This window comes from Capra hircus, chromosome 19 (assembly GCF_001704415.2).
Source record: "Capra hircus breed San Clemente chromosome 19, ASM170441v1, whole genome shotgun sequence".
In the NCBI taxonomy this organism is placed as follows: Eukaryota; Metazoa; Chordata; class Mammalia; order Artiodactyla; family Bovidae; genus Capra; species Capra hircus.
In genome coordinates, this window is record NC_030826.1 from 12,866,899 (window position 1) to 12,886,152 (window position 19,254).

The 19,254-nt window shown below is 53.9% G+C and overlaps 1 long non-coding RNA gene across 1 annotated transcript in view; it reads right to left on the reverse strand.

The window, feature by feature from the left end:
- Positions 10,737-19,254, reverse strand: part of LOC106503189 — a 44,465-nt gene continuing 35,947 nt past the window's right edge. Inside the window, exon 4 of the long non-coding RNA XR_001919649.1 lies at positions 10,737-11,976. This is a non-coding gene — a long non-coding RNA (uncharacterized LOC106503189). The remainder of the gene's footprint in view (positions 11,977-19,254) is intronic.

Here is a 19,254-nt window from a genome sequence, read left to right on the forward strand (position 1 = left end):
CATTTATGGCGGGCAGGTGGATAGAGAGGAGGAGAACTTCAAATAGCTCCGTATGTGGAGGGCTAAAGGTAGGAAAGGAGACTCTGCTCATCAAGCGTCGGAGCAGAGACAATGGGGTACCGACCGGCATGAACAAGACCCCGCCACTGGTGACAATGGCAGGAAAGACTGTGAACGTGTATCTTCTGCTCATTTTTGTATAACAGATCTCTGGAAAGATATCCAAGAATTGGGGATGTTGGTGCCCTTGGGGTGGAAACTAGGGGTGGGGGAGCCCTGGGGGACGGGAGGGGGCCATTTCACACTCCCTTACATGCTTTTTGAAACCTGAATCCTGTGAATGTGTACCCTGTTCCTAAATAAACCACTTCGTTCTTAAAACAGAACATGCACATAAGGAAAAGAATAAGCATTATGCAACACACTAAAACTCGAAATAAAACCATGCCCAGACATTGGTCATGCACTTGAGGGGGCATGAGATGGGTCGCCTCTGGGTCTAGAGCTTGACCCTGGTGGAGAAGGGGTGTGTGTGGGAGCCCGGGGAGGAGAGCCCTGGTGAATCCGAGTCAGCAGTAAGGCTCACTCAGCTCGCTGGTGTCTGGATGCTTCCTCCCCAGCCTGATGGGTGAGGGGCTGTCAGACGGAGGAAGGGGATACAGGAGAGACGTCCGGGATGGGACGGGACATTTGGGCAGTTGGGGCCGATTTGTTGCCATTTTCACGGGCAGGCTTGGGAATTAAGTGGCATGAAATTGAGCACAGACAAGGTCCCCCCCTAGAGACAGGGCAGCCCTCGCCCAGGCAGGGAGAATGCAGAGGGGGCGGGGGTGGGCGGGGTGGCCAGGCGCCACGCTCGGCTGCTTCTGGGTGCAGATGGAGGGAGAATGGAAGGGGGCTGGGCCGGCTCCTCCCCTCAGACCCCTCCCCGCCTTCCTCTCCCTTCAGACAAGCAGAGGGTCTGCCAGACCCCAGCGTCTGCCGAGCCTGGGCTGGTTCCCTTGTGCCCAAGGACCCTTGGGAGTCAAGGTTGGGGGTAGCAGCCAAGCAGGAGCCCCATTCAGACCTTGCTTCTCTCAGCATCTCTCTGCTGCCAGTTCTGCTCCGTGCCCAGGATGGGGACTTTCAGGAGACAGAGAATCTGCCCCCTCTTACGGGTGGGAAAGAGATAAATGAAACAGAACATCTATTGGGGAGCTAAGGGGGACCTGGGTTCCAGTTTGTGTTCCAACACTGCGGCCTCCACTGAACTAGTCATCTTTTTCTAACATGCTCAGTTGTGTCCAGCTCTTTGAGACCCCATAGACTGTAGCCTGCCAGGCTCCTCTGTCCGTGGAATTCTCCAGGCAAGACTGTTGGAATGGTTTGCCATTTCCTACTCCAGGGGATCTTCCTGACTCAGGGATCGAAGCCCCATCTCCTACATCTCCTGTAACAGCAGGTGGATTCTTTACCGCTGAGCCACCTGGGAAGCCCCCTCCTTATGTGTAAGATAATACTAACATCCAGCACATATATGACCATATATTTAATCACGTGTCTGACATTGTTTTAAAAGTCTTGTATATGCTGGCAATTTGTTTGATCTCAAAAATAAATACCTTATCAGGTGGTACTTTTATCAATTACACTTCCGTTGTAAAAATGAGAAGACAAATCATCTGGCTGGTGAGGGGTGAATATGGGATTTGCTGTTGAACATTCTGCTGCTTCAGGGAGTCAAGAGAAAGATGAAATGAAACAATAAGGACTTCCCTGGTGGTCCAGTGGTTAACAGTCCCCCTTGCAATGTAGGGGGCTTCCCTGGTAGCTTAGACAGGAAAGAATCTGCCTGCAGTGAGGGAGACCCAGGTTCGATCCCTGAGTCGGGAAGATCCCCTGGGGAAGGGCATGGCAACCCACTCCAGTATTCTTGCCGGGAGAATTCCGCGGACAGAGAAGCCTGCCGGGCTACAGCCCACGGGGTCGCAAGGAGTCAGGCATGACTGAGCCACTAGCGCTTTCACTTGCAACGCAGGGGACGTGGGTTTGATCTCTGGTCAGGGAACGAAGATCTCTCAAGCTGCGGGGCACCTAAGCCCGTGCGTCCCAACTACAGAGAAGCCTGTGTGCCTGGAGAAGCCCACTCACCACAACAAAGAACCAGTGCAGCCAAATGAAAATGAGTGTTTTTTAAAAATGAGACCGTGAACGTTTATCGCTTAACCCATGGTCCGTAGGTAACCCAGAGCCGGTGGCGTCCCTTCACTGGGGAACTGAAAGTTCAAATACAAAGCGTCAGAACCAGAAGGAAGAGCCTGAACCACCTTGTTTGCCTTCTTACGGGCTGCTGCTGCTGCTGCTAAGTCGCTTCAGTTGTGTCCGACCCTGTGCGACCCCATAGACGGCAGCCCACCAGGCTCCTCCGCCCATGGGATTTTCCAGGCAAGAGTACTGGAGTCGGATACCATTGCCTTCTCCAACTCTTACAGGCTAGAGTGATGGAAAATGAGGCCCGTGGAAGAGAAGTGACTCGTACAAGGTCACACATCAAGTTGGGGCTGGGCTAGGACTGACGGGCTCAGTGACCCACGCCCTTGCTCTTTCAGGGTCCTGAGGACAGTCTGGGCCTTTGGGGAGAGCAGCCGACCCTCTTTCCCACGAGGAGAAGCGTCAGCCTGGAATTTCTATCTCTGTGGGGGCTGTGAGCTCTGAGTCCTCCCTCCCCGGGCAGAGTGAGAGCTAGCTCCCAACCCCCATTGGGGTGAGGGGCTCAGACAGCCTCAGTCTGCCAACCTGGCCACCTCCTCCTGAGCAGAGCTGCTGCTGCTAAGTCGCTTCAGTCGTGTCCGACCCTGTGCGACCCCAGAGACGGCAGCCCACCAGGCTCCCCCGTCCCTGGGATTCTCCAGGCAAGAACACTGGAGTGGGTTTCCATTTCCCTCTCCAATGCATGAAAGTGAGAAGTGAAAATGAAGTCACTCAGTCGTGTCTGACTCCTAGCGACCCCATGGACTGCAGCCTACCAGGCTCCTCCGCCCATGGGATTTGCCAGGCAAGAGTACTGGAGTGGGGTGCCATTGCCTTCTCCGCAGAGCAGAGCAGTGCCCTACAATTAGAAAGGCTGTATTTGCCTCAGCACCGGCCCGACCAGCCCATGAAAGCCATGAGGAACCCCGCAGGTGGCCAGGGGGAGGACAGGCCCCATGGTGCTTAATAGGACCTAATCTCCTCCAGCGTTGTCAGAAATGAAAATGAAAACAGCCGCGATTTTGTGGTTTAAAAATTAGCATGTGTGCCTACATGGTAAGCCCCTGGCCTGCATTACCATACAGATTTATCCCAGGCCCAGCACGCGGCCAAAATATGTAATTACACACAGACTCAGGGTGGCAACGTTGCTCCTCTTCCCCATCTATGTAATATGGGTTTTTCAAAATGAGAGCTCCGTCTGGAATTTTGTGAGGGCCTGTATCATGAAGGGGGCTTCCTTCCAAGAACCCACCTGCCAGTGCAGGAGACACAGAAGACAGGGGTTCGATCCCTGGGTCGGGAAGGTCCCCTGGAGGAGGTGATGGTAACCCACTCCAGTATTCTTGCTGGAAAAATCGCATGAACAGAGGAGCCCCGAGGGCTCTAGTCCATGGGTTCGAAAAGAGTCGGACACAGCTGACTGAGCACACACACATTTTATCAGGGATGCTGCTGGTGATGGATTTGGGAAGAGGGAGGGTCTCAACCTGATCACCAGTATGTGAGGAGAGGATACACAGATGTGTCTCTCAACTGGAGAGCCACCTCCCTGGGCCAGGGGAAAGGAAGGCAGGGAAGGGAAAGCTTTACTAAAAATCACTGTGCTGACCATGCTGTAGGTCCCACCCAGTGCTCCCACGCACATTCTCTCCTTTCATCTGCCCAGGAAGCCCGAGAAGATTGTATCTTTATCCCCATTTGAAAGATGAGGAAACCGAGGCTGGTAAATGGTGAAGCCCAAGATTCCAACTCATGTCTCCAGAGTCTACGCTCTTTTCAAAGGGCTACATATGGCCCCCAACCTCATTAGGCTGCCTTCATCTGACCAGTGACCTTAGCTGAAGTCATTGCGGAAGGATGGGGTGATGGATGCGGGAAAGTAGGCCAAGTTCAACCATGAAGATTTGAAGGGCGATCAGGGTCTTCACGTTGGGAACTGGTGGCAGGAAGACAGCGCGACAGAGGCCCCAGCTATTAGCACAGAAACTGACACACGGTAGACATAACAAATGAATATTTGATGGAATAGCTGATGAATGGACCAAAGCCCTAAAAGAAACAGCGGTTCAGGGCTTCCCTGGGGACATCAGCGGTAAAGAACCCACCTGCCGATGCAGGAGACTTGGGTTTGATCCCTGGTCCGGAAAGATCCCTCAGGCCTTGAGCAATCCAGCCTGTGTGCCACAACTATTGAGCTTCTGCTCAAGAGCCCTCGAGGTGCAGCTACTAAAGCCTGCATGTCCTAGAGCCCCGGTCCGCAGCAAGAGAAGCCGCCACAGTGAGAAGCTCCCACAACACAACTAGAGTAGCCCCCGCTTGCCGCAACTAGAGAAAACCCTGTGCAGCAACAAGGACCCGCCACAGCCAAAAACAAGTAAATAAATATAAAGAAAAGCAAACTTTGAAATCAGTGTCTTTATTCAATATTGGGTGATGGACAATGTCAAGATACTGCGAGAAAAGAATAAACCAACATCCCCCAAGTGGGATCAATGTCTCCATCCGGAATTGGGTAGGAAGGGGAGTCGACATTCCAATGGAGGGATCAATACTCCAGTGAAGATTCGGTTGAGGTAATCAGTGTCCCATGTGGGGATCAATGTCCCAATACAGAGTTGGTTGAGGAGAATCAATATCCCACCATAGGGATGGGTAAGGGAAGCAACATCCCAACGTAGAGATCGATGCCCCGATTCCGTCAGTTAAAAAGAATCAACTCCCCAATATCATGATCAATGGCAGTCAGTGTTATACAAAGATGAGCATGACAGTCCACGTCCCCACATGAGATCCACGATGGCCAAAGTTCCACGGTAGGGGTGGACGGAGGTTCATGTCCCAGTATAGACGGCAGCTTGCCAATATGGAGAACAATAGAGTAGCTATCCATGACTTCTACTTCCCTAGGGGGCTTTTCCTTCTCTTATTTGCTCTAAAGGGACAGTTCCCAGGCTCCCTGGCCCTTTTGACCCTCTGGCTCAGTCGTCCATGGAAGAAAAGTTGAGAATGGGGTCAGTATTCTGCCGGCAACATGGTCCAGCCTGGTTATGCACAGCAGTTCCCCTTGGAAGTCTTCCATTCTCTCGTCTCTCTCCAGAGCCAGCTTGTAAGTGTGTGCAGAGAACCCCACCAGCCTGGGAGAGGCTTCCTATTTCACAGAGATTATTGCCTGCAGGGAGACCAGGCCTTGGGCTGTCCAAGGGTCAGCACAAATCAATAGTAGGTAACATACAGCCACAACCAGTTGGTTCTCGCCTCATTGGACTGGTGCATGAGTGTGTGCCCATAAGTAGCTTCAGTCATGTCTGACTCTTTGCAACCCTATGGACTGTAGCCCACCAAAGGATTCTCCAGGCAAGAATATACTGGAGTGAGTTGCTGTGCTCTCCTCCAGGGGATCTTCCCGACCCAGGGACTGAACCCACGTCTCTTACATCTCCTGCATTGGCAGGCAGGTTCTTTACCACTAGCGCCAGCTTGGAAGCCCCATTGGACTGATACACATCCAAAAATCAGTCATCGTGTTGTTTAACATTACACCTGTCATCTGAACGATTGCCTCCCTCCATTTAACAGAAGGGAAAAGCGCGGCCCAGAGGAGCAAACTCACTGGCCGCAGAGAAGCGGCAGAGATGGGCGAGAAGCATGATATCCTGTCTGCCAGCCCAACCCTTTTCCAGCCACATGAGGTTGACATGACCAAGGCCCCCCCACCCAGTCATCACCCGCACCCTCTGCCCCCACTTAGATGTGTTCTGGGAGTTAATCACACAGTTTAGGAAAGGGGGTTGAAAGCATAGCTCCCCCATACCTTCACTTTCCTGCGTCTTCCCCATCACTCCTCTAACCCCTAGGAGCTGCGGGACAGGACGAAGGTCCTTGTTGCTCTCCAAGATTGGAGATGTAGCTGGAGGGTGAGATGGGTAAGCCACACAGCCTTAGCCACCGCAGGGGCTTAAGGGGAGGGAGTGACTCTTCTGCTCAGACAAAGCCTGGCCGAGGCATCTGTCGGCTGACTCTTGTGTCTCGCAGCTGCTCAACAGTCAGACTCCAGGCAGGTGCCAGTTTGTGGAGGGAGGGGAACACGGCTGCACGCGCTCACATCCCACTTCCTCCTCGCACAGCCCCACAACCCCACCGCACACGCAGGCAAGGCCTCCCGTTGTCCCTCCCGCCCCAAAAAGCCCACCCTGTGCCCCTGAGACCCAGCACTTTGGGGGCAGGACCCCCAGCCCTCACGACCTCCCTCCATGGACTCCTCCTGCCGAGCCCGCTGCCAGCTCCCTTGGGGACCTTTGCCCAGGCAAGGAGGAGCTCGGAGGAAGGGGGAGGTGTCTGGCGGGAGATGGGACCTTGTGCTCAATGGGATGTCTCTCCTTTAAGCTTCTCTGGCTGGGATCGGGGGCTTCCTGGAGACCTCCTAAGAAGCTGGAGGCGCCAATTCTTCCAACTGGAAAGGTGGGGAGGCCAGATACACAAGCTCACAGAGCTGGGCAGACATGGATGGAACAGTGGGAGAGCCCATGGTATTGTCAGACTAAGGGAAAAGAGCAGTGTGTGTGTGCATGTGTGTGTGTGTGTGCGCTACACACATGAGAACACACCCAAACACACAGGCATATTTGCCCACAGTTTTGCATATACACATGTGCGTGCGAACACACAGACACACAGACACACAGACACACACACACACACAGGGCTATGTGACAAGTTGGAAAAGTGTTTCAAGTGCCCAGTCAGAGCTCTGCACACTCCAACTTTTCAAAAAAAATTTTTTTTATTTACTTACATATTTATTTATTTAAGTCACACTACCACCCTCACTCCCAATCTGAGCAGAAAAAAATTGAAGGCAGCGGAGACTCCTCCATTTAGGCAACTAATTGTAAAATCTATTTTATTGTCCATATATTTTATCTTTAATTCTACGGGCAGAGGAGAATATGGTAAGGGCAGCAGGGGAGGGCGATGGATGGGGTGGGGGGGGTGGTGGTGAGTGTTGCCCTGTCAAGAAGATGATGCAGGAGGAAAAGAATATTTCCCTGAAAGCTGCTTAGACTGAAAAAAAAATGTATAAATTTTATACGGGGATGCTCCAAGCCCCTCCCTGGCGCGGTCCTCTTGACCTCTTCCTCCCCACACCCAACCTCCCAGCCGCCCCTCTCTGCTCCTCCCTGCCTGCCCAGGCCTCCTCTTCTCCCCTTCCTCCCTCCCCCCACCCTCCCTTGAAGCCCCCACCCCTCCCCAGGGCCCCTCCTCAGATGCAATCCCCTTGCTGTAATTTCTGGGGGAATTGCTTCATCTCGGGTGCAGATATATTTGTGTCAAGGTGCAGCTGCACAGATAGCCTTCCTCTATGCATAGTAAGAGGGTTTCAGAAAGAGAGGTTGTGCCCAGAGCAAGGCCTTATCAGAGCAAGCTGCCTGCCATTTATCTGATTCCCCATCAAATAGGAAAACGGGCCTCAGGCTGCTGCTTCCACTTTCCTTGGGAAAGCCATGGGGGGAATAATAATTTACTCCAATCTTTTTGTTTCCAGCACTCACCTTCAGCCTGACACAGCCCAGGGTCTCTCTACCACTCCCCCCCACGACCCTGCACCCAACACGACCAGCCTGGGAGTACTGATCCCCTCCAAGGCCCATCCCAGGACACCCCCAGAAATGCCCTTGCTGGTTGAGTGGACCTTCATAATGGATTGGCAGGAGCTGGAGAAGATACCCTTTGGCATCGAGGGGCGGTGGGGGGTAGCGTAGACACAGGGGAAGGGAGGCAGGAACCCAGCAGGGAGTGGGGGTGGGGAGGCTTGGCCTGGCTGCAGGGGGGCCTGGCTCCCTTCCCAGCCCCCACACACATGCAGATCCCCCACCAGCACTCACTCTGAGTGTGCGTGTGTGTGCCCGTATAGACAGGCGCACGCATGTGTCAGTCTCGACCCTGTGAGCATCCTTGTATGAGGACCTATCGGTGCCTTTATCTGTGTGTGTCTGTCCATCTGTGTCTGGGGCGGAGACGAATGGAGCACCGGGGGCAGTTTCTGTTCCATGAACTCGCGTCTCAGTTGTCAATCCCAACAGGCGAGAACCAGCCCGAGAGGGGATGCCAGGGACTGTGGGAAAGCAGAGGGGTGGGGGCAAGCCACAGCGAGGGAGGGGTCCCAGCCGGCCTGGCGCGGTCATCCTGTCGCCCTCCCCGGTGGAGCTGCTCCAGGGAGCAGCAGGCAGCCCATCTGGTCCAGGAGCCGCAGAGAGGTAGGCGCTGGGGAGGGGGCCGCTCCCCACAGGCCAGCCATAAATCACAGTTATGGAGCCAGGGGGCAGGGGGTGGGCAGGGGCCAGGGGGCAGCTGCTGCGGCACACACGCAGGACCGGGCAGAGAGGCCAGGGTCAGGTGTGGCTGTAAATCGTCACCTAAATGCTTCCAAGCCGAGGCTAATCAGGCCGCAGTGACAGCACACACCCGGCCCAGCCCCACCGGGCCCTGGGGGGCACACTCATGTCTGCGCAAGCATATACACGCTCACAGATACAAAAGCACGCCCGCGTAAGGCCTACCGACAGAGCTGTGCTCGAAAGGCACCACGCCCGGATACCTAAGGACACAGGTGCACACCCAGCTTCCTGCGGCCAAGTATGCCTGTTCTCCCCCACACACACGGAAACAGTGCTGTACCCGTCTCCATTCACACCCACGGACATGGAGACAGCCTAAGACACTCCACATGGGCACACACCCACAGAGGTGTGCATGCAAAGTACTAGGCAGACTATAGAACATTCAGAGCAAGCACAGCTCTGGGCCAAACACCCACAGGAAGAGAGGAACAGGAGAGGCAGATATGCCCAGTGGGTCCCAGCGTCTGGGTTCTCCCCCCAACCACCCCCTCGTCCTGGCTCCCCGGAACTAGGCCCCCATCCCATTCAGCAGTCTTTCAAAAGTCGGTCTCTCCTCTGCCCAGAGCTCACACTGCTCGCTCTCTCCCTCCCCCGGTGCCGGAGTCAGACTCATTTCATTCACCAGCATTTTTAACAATTAATTTATTTATTTTGGCTGCGTTGGATCTTGGCTGCTGCAGTGAGCAGGGACTCCTCTCTAACTGCAGTGCGTGGGTTTCTCACTGAGGCGGCTTCTCTTGCTGCGGAGCGCGGGCTCTAGAGTGAGGGCTCAGTAGCTGTGGTGCAGGGGCACATTTTTAAAAAGTTAAATGTGCATTAATTTTTTACACACCATTCTTGTTGAGAAGGGGGACAAAAAGAAGCAAATGTAGAAAAATATGGGAAAACCTATTGAAAACGTGTTCATTTCCCCAATACCCCTCGACTCCCCCTTGCTCTGTGGTATGTGGAACCTTCCCCGGGCCAGGGATCAAACCCGTGTCCCCTGCACTTGCAGGTGGATTCGCAACCACTGGGCCACCAGGAAAGCTCTCACCAGCATTTATGTAGCACTACTCTGCCCCAGGCTCTGTGCTAGGCTCTGGTGGTAAGATCCCTGCCCTCCAAAAGTTAGCAGAGAAGAGAGAGAAATGAGTCCTCAATTACAGCTTGCTGCACAGAGAGCCTAACCCAGCGCTGTGGAGGCACGGAGGAGGAACGTCCCCTCCAGAGTGGAAGAGGACAAGGAAGACATTCTAGAAAAAGCCATGTCCCAGCTGAGGACTAATGACCAGCGGAAGCTTGTCCAGCCCGCACCCTCAAAGCATGACCCATCGTTAGCAGTGGGTACCTGCTGGAGGGAGCAAAATAAGCCATTAAGCAAGTGCCGCGCCCCCACGAGGCACCCACCTTGGGGACTTGATGCCGGCAGTGAGAACCAGTGAACCTCCTCACCTGGACCCCACTGGGACACCCAGTTTCATTTTCCAGTGTTTCCCAAGGGACTCTTGCACTGATGCAGGGAGAGAACTGATAATTGGACCAAGTCTTCCTAGCAGATGCCACAGTCAGCTCATATACAGGGTGAGGATGGGGGTGCTCAGGAGGGGGATAGTCGGCCGTGCCCACTGAACCTCGGGACGGGGGCCCTTAGCCCTCTCACTTAGCACTGTTCACTTTGAAAACCTGCTCCGTGTAGCTCTCTGAGTTCCAGGGAGCCCTTCCTAGGACCAGTGGTGGAGAGGGAGTTGAAATCAGGACTCTGGAACCCGCCCCCCACCCCCAGGCTCAATGCAACCATTTATCTGCTTGCCCTATTGGACTTCCAAACAGGACCTAATTGAACAAAGGACTCCATGTGTGAAAACCATTAATCCATAGGACGAAGTCCAAAGTCAGCTGGGCATTCAGTACCCTCCCCAGCCTCGCTCCTGTGACGCAGACTGACGGTCTCTGCCCGGCCCCGGGCACCACCCAACTCCCCTCATCCCTCCAGCCTCTCCTTGCCCATCAGCCCCACCCACCCCAGACCCCCACCCCTTCCAGTCAAACTCGAACTCATCATTTTAATTTTTATTTTAAATATTCCTGAGTGCCTGCAACACAGCAATAGTCACATGGGCACGTTTCATTTCCTTTATAAAATTCTGGGAAGTGTAGCCTCATTTCACTAGTGAGGAAACGGAGTCTCAGAGACCTTAAATGATCTGTTCAAGGTTATGGTCACCTTGGGAAAGGCAAGGGAGAGGTCACTCTAGGGCAATGTGAGCCTCTAAGCCCAGGATCCGGGCTCCTTTCTTCCCTCTCACCCCAGAGTGGCAGTGGAACAAAGCAAGAAGGAATGGGTTTGGAGGCGGGGTGGGGTGGCCAGTGACTAGAAGAAGGAGGAAGAAGTACTGGGGAGGCGTATTGACTGAAACCGCCCCCCTGGCCAGGCATCACAGGAACCATTTGTGCGAGTTATTTTACGACAGGCAGTCCCGGTAAGGAACGTGGAACTAACAAGCCACCACCAACCGGAAGAGTTTGAGAAAGGTCATATCCTTCCACCTCCCAGAACCCTCCTCGCTGGCACCCATCTTGGCTGAGCGATGCATGCACCACCAGGGAGGACCCTGAGTCAGAATGATTGGCCAGAGACAGCCCAGAAACTAGTCCCATCCCCATAAAACCCAAGGCTGCAAGCACACGGCTGAGCTGTTCTCCTGGGTTCTCTTAACCTACCGTTCTCCGCCCAGGTGCTGCTGCTGCTGCTAAGTCACTTCAGTCGTGTCCGACTCTTCGCGACCCCATGGACTGCAGCCCACCAGGCTCCTCCGTCCATGGGATTTTCCAGGCAAGAGTACTGGAGTCGGGTGCCATCGCCTTCTCCGCCGCCCAGGTGCACCTTCCGAATAAAGTCTCTTGCTTTGCCAGCACGTGTGTTTCCTCAGACAATTTATTTCTGAGTGTTAGACAAGAGTCCACTCTCAGGCCCTGGAAGGGGCCCCCCTTCCTGCAACAGAGGAGCCAGGCATCCTCAGAAGTAGAGTCTTGGCTGAGGACTGGGGACCCCTGGGGCAGTTGTTGCTGGGGGGCGGGGGGTGCTTGTAGGTCACATTTTCATAAATGGAGGCTGTTTGCATCTTCAGGCTTGCCTTGTCTCCTGACTTGATGGGGTGGCTTTTGGAGGCCAGGCATCTTTGCTTTCAATTCAGTTCAGTTCAGTCGCTCAGTCGTGTCTGACTCTTTGCGACCCCATGAATCGCAGCACGCCAGGCCTCCCTGTGCTTTAGGGAGGCAGAAAAGGAGAGAAGGAGAAAAGAGAGCAGAAGCTCGGGGTTCTCAGTCATGGTTCTGAACTTCTTGAAGTCTGTTTTCCCATTTCCTAAATGGAGATAATAATAGCATGTGTCCAAGATTGTGGAGAAAATTAAATGTGACTGTGCCAGAAGCCTGCACATAGCAGACACCACCCCATTTCCCGCCCTGCCCAGCACACACACACACACACACACACACACACACATGCCCACATAGCAGACACCACCCACTTCCCGGCCTGCCCAACACACACACACACACAAATGCCAGCAGCTTCCTCCTGACCTGAAGGCATGGGTTGAGCTGCATGCTTCTTGATGGACAGAAGGGACTGGAGTGGGGTATCCTGCCCTGGGGTTGCTGGGACTGCCGAGGGGCTCTGTGCTGGGCCTGGCTTGCAGGCAACATGGTTGAGTGCGGGCAGGGAAGTGCTCGCTTTTTCATCTTCCCTTCCTGCTGGTGGCCCTTTCTTGCTTCATGAAAGGCCCAGGCACCTCAGAGTCTGTGTAGATAAAGACCAGGAACACTGAGGCAAGGGCTTCCTTGGTGGCTCCACAGTGAAGAACCTGCCTGCCAATACAGGAGACACAGGCTCGACCCCTAGTCTGGGAATATCCCACATGCCTCGGGGCAACTCAGCCCATGTGCCACAGCTACTGAGCCTGTGCCCTAGAGGCTGGGACCCGCAACTGCTGAAGCCTGTGCACCCTAGAGCCTGTGCTCCACATGAGAGAAGCCTCTGCAATGAGAAACCTACGCACTGCAACTAGAGAGCCGGCCCTGCTCACGAAAACTAGAGAAAGTCCACGTGCAGTAGTGAAAGGCCAGCAGAGCCAAAATAAATTAATTTTTTTTTTTTTTTTTTAAGAAAAACACTGAGGCAGGGACTTCTCTGGTGGTCCAGTGGTTAGGAATCCAACTTCCAAGGCAGGTGATATGGGTTCAATCCCTGGTCAGGGAACAAAGATCCCACAAGCCTCGACTGCTAAGCCCAGTGCCTTAGAAGCCCACACACCACAGCTGGAGAGCAGACATCCCGTGACTAAGAACAAACACAGCCACATAAATAAATATAAAAAAAGAAAGAAAAAACGTTGAGGCAGCCCTTTTCCAACGGAGCTCTGCTGGTGAAGCAGCCTTTACCCACCTTGCCTCCCCGAAGCCTCTGCTCCCCGCACTGATCACCGGGAGTGGGAGCAAGGCTCTTCATCACCAACACAGACAACAGCCTGATACAAATTGGCAGGCAAAGGAGGAAGCAGTCAATGTGGATTAGAAGGAAGGGCCTCCCCTGGCCTGGGGCCTCAGGCTCCCATTGATCAGCTTCTCGACCAAAGAAACCAGCTCGGCCGATGGCTACCGGGCGCCAGGAGGGGACCCAGCTCTGTCTCCTGCCTCACCTGGCCACAGATCCCTGCAGAGCTGAGGGCTCCCAAGTGAGCTGGGTCAAGAGGGGTCAGGAGAGCAAGAAGAGGTGAGGAAGCCCAGCTGGCATCACACTGCCCACCCCCAACCCCAGCCTAGGGAGTTTTCTTGGTGTTGAGAAAATGGTCAGCAGTTTGTCACAGTCCACTGACTCCAAACAGCCCTCTGGAAATGTTGTTGAATTTAAATCCAAGCACACAGATACCCACAAACATGCCCGTCACTCCTCCCACTCCTTTCTTAAACACAAACATAGTTATCTCGTGGCTGCACACACAGCGTGTGAATCCACTCAGTCTGGAAGCATTTATTGAGGAGAGCCACCACATGAGCCAGACACTGCAACTACAAACAGCTTCATGCTCTAAAGGAACATCTATTCTAAGAGGAGAGACAAACATGGAAAGAGGTCACAAAGGGCAGGAGAACAGGTGCAATTACAAGAGTACAAGCCATCTTCAAAGGAAAGAGGGATTCACTCTAGGGTCATGGAGAGCACTTCCTAGAGGAGGTGATGTCTCAGCAGGGTTTCTAAGGATGAACAGGAGTTTGCCACGTAGATGGAGTGATCAAAGTTTTCGTCTCATTGCCTGCCTGCTGCCAACATCTCTGACCATACAGAGATGTGTGTCTACCTTTTTGCTAACTCCACACTTTCTTCTATGAGTTTCTTTAACCCCTAACACTCTCTGTGCTGAGCCAGTTGCCTGAGATGTTCTTGTCCTCCTTCCATTGACTACTTCCTGTTCAGCCTTCCAGACTTTTCTTAAAGAACTATGGATTCCTCAGAGAGAGCTACAGTCTCTTTCTACATGCTGCCATGGAATCTTCTGTCCCTTTCTCCTAACTCTCAACACACTGTGTTCACTTGTTTGCTCCATGAAGGCAATGACTCTGTGGTACCCATTGCATCTAGGATAGTGCCTGACACATGTCAGGAGCTCAGTGCATGCGTGGGTGGATGAACAGCTGAGTGGATGGATGGACAGATGGATGGATGCATGGACGGGTGAACGGATGGATGGATGGATGAGTGAGTGGATGAATGAGTGGATGGATGGATGGGTGAACAGATGGATGGATGAGTGAGTGGATGGATGAGTTAATGCATGGATGGATGGGTGAGTGCAAGAATGGATAAGATGAATGGGTGAATGGATGGATGGGTGAACGGATGGATGGATGAGTGAGTGGATGGATGGGTGAGTGGATGGGTGGGTGGGTGGATGGATGGGTGGGTGGGTGGATGGATGGGTGGGTGGGTGGATGGATGGGTGGGTGGATAGATGGATGGGTGGGTGGATAGATGGATGGGTGGGTGGGTGAGTAGATGGATGGATGGATAAGGTGAGTGGATGAATGAATGGATGGATGAGTGGATGGATGGATAGATGGATGGATGGGTGGATGGGTGGATGGGTGAGTGGATGGGTAGATGGATGGGTGGGTGAGTGGATGGATGGATGGATAGGTGGGTGGGTGGGTGGATGGATGGATGGGTGGGTGGGTGAGTGGATGGATGGATGGATGGATGGGTGGGTGGGTGGATGGATGGATGGATGGGTGGGTGGATGGATGGATGGGTGAGTAGATGGGTAGATGGATGGATGGGTGAGTGGATGGATGGATGATGGGTGGGTGGGTGAGTGGATGGATAGATGGATGGATGGGTGGGTGGATAGGTAGATGGATGGATGAGTGGATAGACAGACAGATGAATGGATGGATAAATAGTTTGTTCAAGGAATTACAACTACATGAGAATTTAGAACTTCAGAGGTATGTAGAGTACAAGGGGATGATGGGAGAATTGTGGCAGATGACAGTGAAGAAGCTGGCAGGGGTGGGAGTGTGGCAGGCCTTGTGACCCATTTCGAGCACTCATGGCCTAAGGAATGAATTCTAGAACATGAACAGTACAAGAGCTGTTTGGGAAGATGTGGTCCTAACCTTCATTTTACAAGTGAGGAAGCTGAGGTCCACAGAAGAGGTGGGAACTTGCTCCCAATCACTGGGAGGGTGAATCAATGGCTCCATAGGGATTATACTCCTGAGCTTGATCTCCTGGTCCAGGGCACACTCAGCCCCCTACATCCCTGGAGGGATTAAGAGGTGATGAGGTTACCCTCACTGCTAAAGGACATTACTGAGTACACACACATGAACACACAGCACCTGTACCCACCAGAGCAGGTGATTAACACCCAATCCAATCAAGCTGAACCCAAAAGGACAGATTCTTGGCCTGTGTAAGTGGGAAGGGCAGGCAGTGCTGCCTTTGGGTGCAGCTAGATTTAGGCACTTAAGCAATATCATCAGATCTCTCACCTCTGCTTCTCTCTACATGCCACCCACATGCTCTTGCCTCCTCCTGATGGCTTCCTCATGTTGGGTCAGGGACTGTGGGAAGGGATGGGTCATGTCCCATTAAGCTGGTATGGGAGAGGAAGGAATCTTGTCTCTCTGAGAATCTGTATTGAAAATGCCAGCGAAGTTTTCTGATGGTTCCAGTGCAGTCCAATCCCATGGTTGGAAGGACGGGGCACTATGATGGAGCAGGTCTGGATCTCATGTCTGTACTGGAGGCCAGGAGAGGGCATGGTCCAGGGACTGGCTGCTCATCAAGGGACATGGACAGGGGAGGGCGATACTCTAGAGGGAAGGGAGGCCGTTACCAGCAGAACAAGGAAGGGGTGCTGAGCAAGCTTGGCAGATGGCCACAGCAGTGCCCTCAGAGTTCTGGATAACCAGGGCTTATTAGAAAGAGTACTAAGAAATAATAATAATGGCAACAATAATGATAGCTCTTAAAGGATGTCACGCAAGTTACTCCGCATACACTGTCTCACTTAATCTCATTTAAGCCTGGAGTGAGAAGACCCAGGTTTGAGTCATAGTTCCACCATGTACCAGCCCCAGGCCTTGTCACTGAGCCCTTATGAACCTGGCACCCCATGGGAAAATGGGAAGAGCAGAGCCCATCTTCCTGGAGCCCTGGGGGGCTCTCTGTAAACCTCAAACATTGTGTACACCAGGCAGGAAATGCTCACAGATTCCAGGTGGAGACAAGGAACAGGAGGTGATTTTAGTGACCCAGAGGCGTTCAGGCCAGAGGAGTAGCAGGCTGGCTTCCAGGCTGATGTGGCAGGAAGACCAGGCCCTCCCAGGGCACAGGAAGCCCTATTCTGACCCTCTGGTCTGGCCAGTCTTCACTTGGGCGATGGGGGTGAAAAGAGGAGTTAATGGATTATAGGGCTGGGCAGGAAGAAGAGAGGATTTTTCATTTTAAAATGTTTGGAAATAATTCATATTTGCTTTGCAGGACGCCGTTGTGCGCTGTCAGCTCTGTAATAACTTCTAGGCCTTTATTTATTGTTTTGCCTTAATGATTTCGTGTTGCTCTGGTGTGGAGAATTCAGTGTCTTGTAACACATAATGGCAGAGAAGGCCCAGTGGTGGCAGGGCCTGGAGGAGGAGGAGGTCACGCTTCCCCACAGACTCTGCCTGTCCCCCGGAGATGGCAGAGCCAAGAGCAGGAGGCAGTGGCCGTCCAGCCTGGTGTTAAGTTGCTTTATCCTCCCGGGCCAATTCTCATGATGCCCAATGGAGCTGGCACTATTATCCCATTTTACAGAAGGAAAACTGAGCCTTGGAGCAATTACAAGACTTGCCGCCTGACTTATGTGGCCAAGCTAGGGTTTAAACATATTGTTGTTTAGTCCCTAAGTCATATGCAGCTCTTTGTGGAGGGTAGCTTGCCAGGCTCCTCTGTCCATAGAATTTCCCAGGCAAGAATACTGGAGTGGATTGTCATTTTCTCCTCCAGGGTGGCTTCCCGACCCAGGGATCGAACCTGTCGCTTGCGTTGCCAGGCGACCACTGAGCCACCAGGGAGGCCAGATTTAAATGGAGGTCCATGGACATACTATCCACTCCAGCAATCTTGGGCTTCCCCTGTGGCTCAGTTGGTAAAGAATCTGCCTGCAATGCGGGAGACCTGGGTTCGATCCCTGGGTTGGGAAGATCCCCTGCAGAAGGGAAAGGCTACCCACTCCAGTATTCTGGCCTGGATGATTCCATGGACTGTATAGTCCAGGGGTCGCAAAGAGTTGGACACAACTGAGGGACTTTCACTTTCCATGGACAGAGGAGTCTGGCAGGCTACAATCTGCAGGAGAGCAAAAGAGTCAGACACGACTTAGCAACTAAATGACAACAACCGTCATATTCTAGCCTTCCATATATTGGTGGGTCTTCAACTTTGATATGTACAGGATCACCTGGGGAAAACCTTTAAAACAGCAACCCACTCCAGTATTCTTGCCTGGGAAAACCCACGGACTGAGGAGTCTGGCGGGCTACAGTCCACGGGGTCACAAAAAAGTCGGACATGGCTTAGCGACTAAACAAGGGTCCACTGTAGAGACTGGGCTTTTGCATGTCTAGAATGGGGCCTGGGATCGGCATTGAACAGGCTACCCAGATTGATCACAGCCACGTTTGGATACTCAACTGGTGGCTGAGTCCATGCTAGTCACACACTTGGACCCTGCCCCTCAAAACTTGCAGTCCCACAGTCGGCCATCTCCTCAAGGCCCATCTCTCTAACAAATGTCCCATCGGCTACTCCAGTCCTCCTGTCCTTCTCCAGCCCGTCTGTGTCCCTGAGAGCAGGAACTCCCCATCAGACCTCTAGCCCCTTCAGGGAAGCCAGGAGAGGAAGGGGAGGGGAGGGAGGAGAGGCTTGCTTGGTTGCCATGGTGATTCTCCACCTCCCGGTCTGTGGGGGAGGCCCTTTCATTGTGAGCCTCCAGCCAAGGCCTGGAGGGAAGCAAGCTGTCCTGGGCAGGGAGGAGGCAGAGGGGAGGGAAGAGGACTCTAGTCACTGGGGAGGGGGGCGAGGAGAAGAAGGGGTGGGGATCAGGGCGGGGGACCCTGGGTCCGGGGCAGCCGGAGCAGAGAGCCAGCCCCTCCAGATGCTGGGGCCGCCAGCCTTCAGCCAGGGGGTAGGGAAGGATGCGTGCAGGAGCTGAGGCTGACAGGGCCTGATGCTTCTTGAGCCCAGAGCTGGCAGGAGACCCCGGGCAGGTGGCGGCAGAGATGTAGGGACAGACGAGACAGCCAGAGACTGGCCCCGGGCAGAGTCAGGGCCCCTGGGCTGGGAAAGATCAGGGCTCCGAGGGCAAAGAGGAGCTATGGAAAAATGAAACAAAGCAGTAGAACCCTTCCTAGACCCTGCGCGGCAGCCCAGTCCCACCCCTAGCCAGGCGGGAGCTGGCTCGGCCTGGGATCCCAGCCCGCTGGCCTGGGCTGCGCTGGGCTGGCAAAGCCGGATGGCACAGGCTGCCGCTGAGGCAGATGGAGCGAGGAGGGGGCCTGACCCCCGGCCCACCAGGGAACGGCTGGGATTGTCTGTTCTTTGGAGCCCTCCCACTGCCCCCCACCCCCGGCCCCAAACCTCCCGCCTCTGGGAGCATGGCTGGGGAAACAAGAAAAAAAAAAAAAAGCAACCTCTCCAAGCCAGCATCTCTGCCTCCTCCCGCTCGCTTTGGCTTTCTTTCCCTGCCAATAGCACGTACCGCCTACCCCCAGCCTGGCTCTGGCAAAGACCAGGACTCAGGGAGTGCGGTGTGAGTGTGGGGGCTGGGGGCGAGCTGGGGGCGAAAGGAAGCCGAGGGGAGTAGGAGCGGCTGGTGGGAGCTGCCCCCATCCCCTGAAGCAGCACTCACTCGGCACCGGGCCCCATTAAGCCCTTCACGCAAATTGACTCACTTGGTCCGCCCAACAGTAATCAGTAGGCGCTCTTATTCTGATCCTCAGTTTACAGATGAGACACGGAGGCAGAGGGGGTGGAATGACCTGTCCAAGGTCACAAGCTAGGAACTGGCAGAGTGAAAGTGTTAGTCGCGCAGTCGTG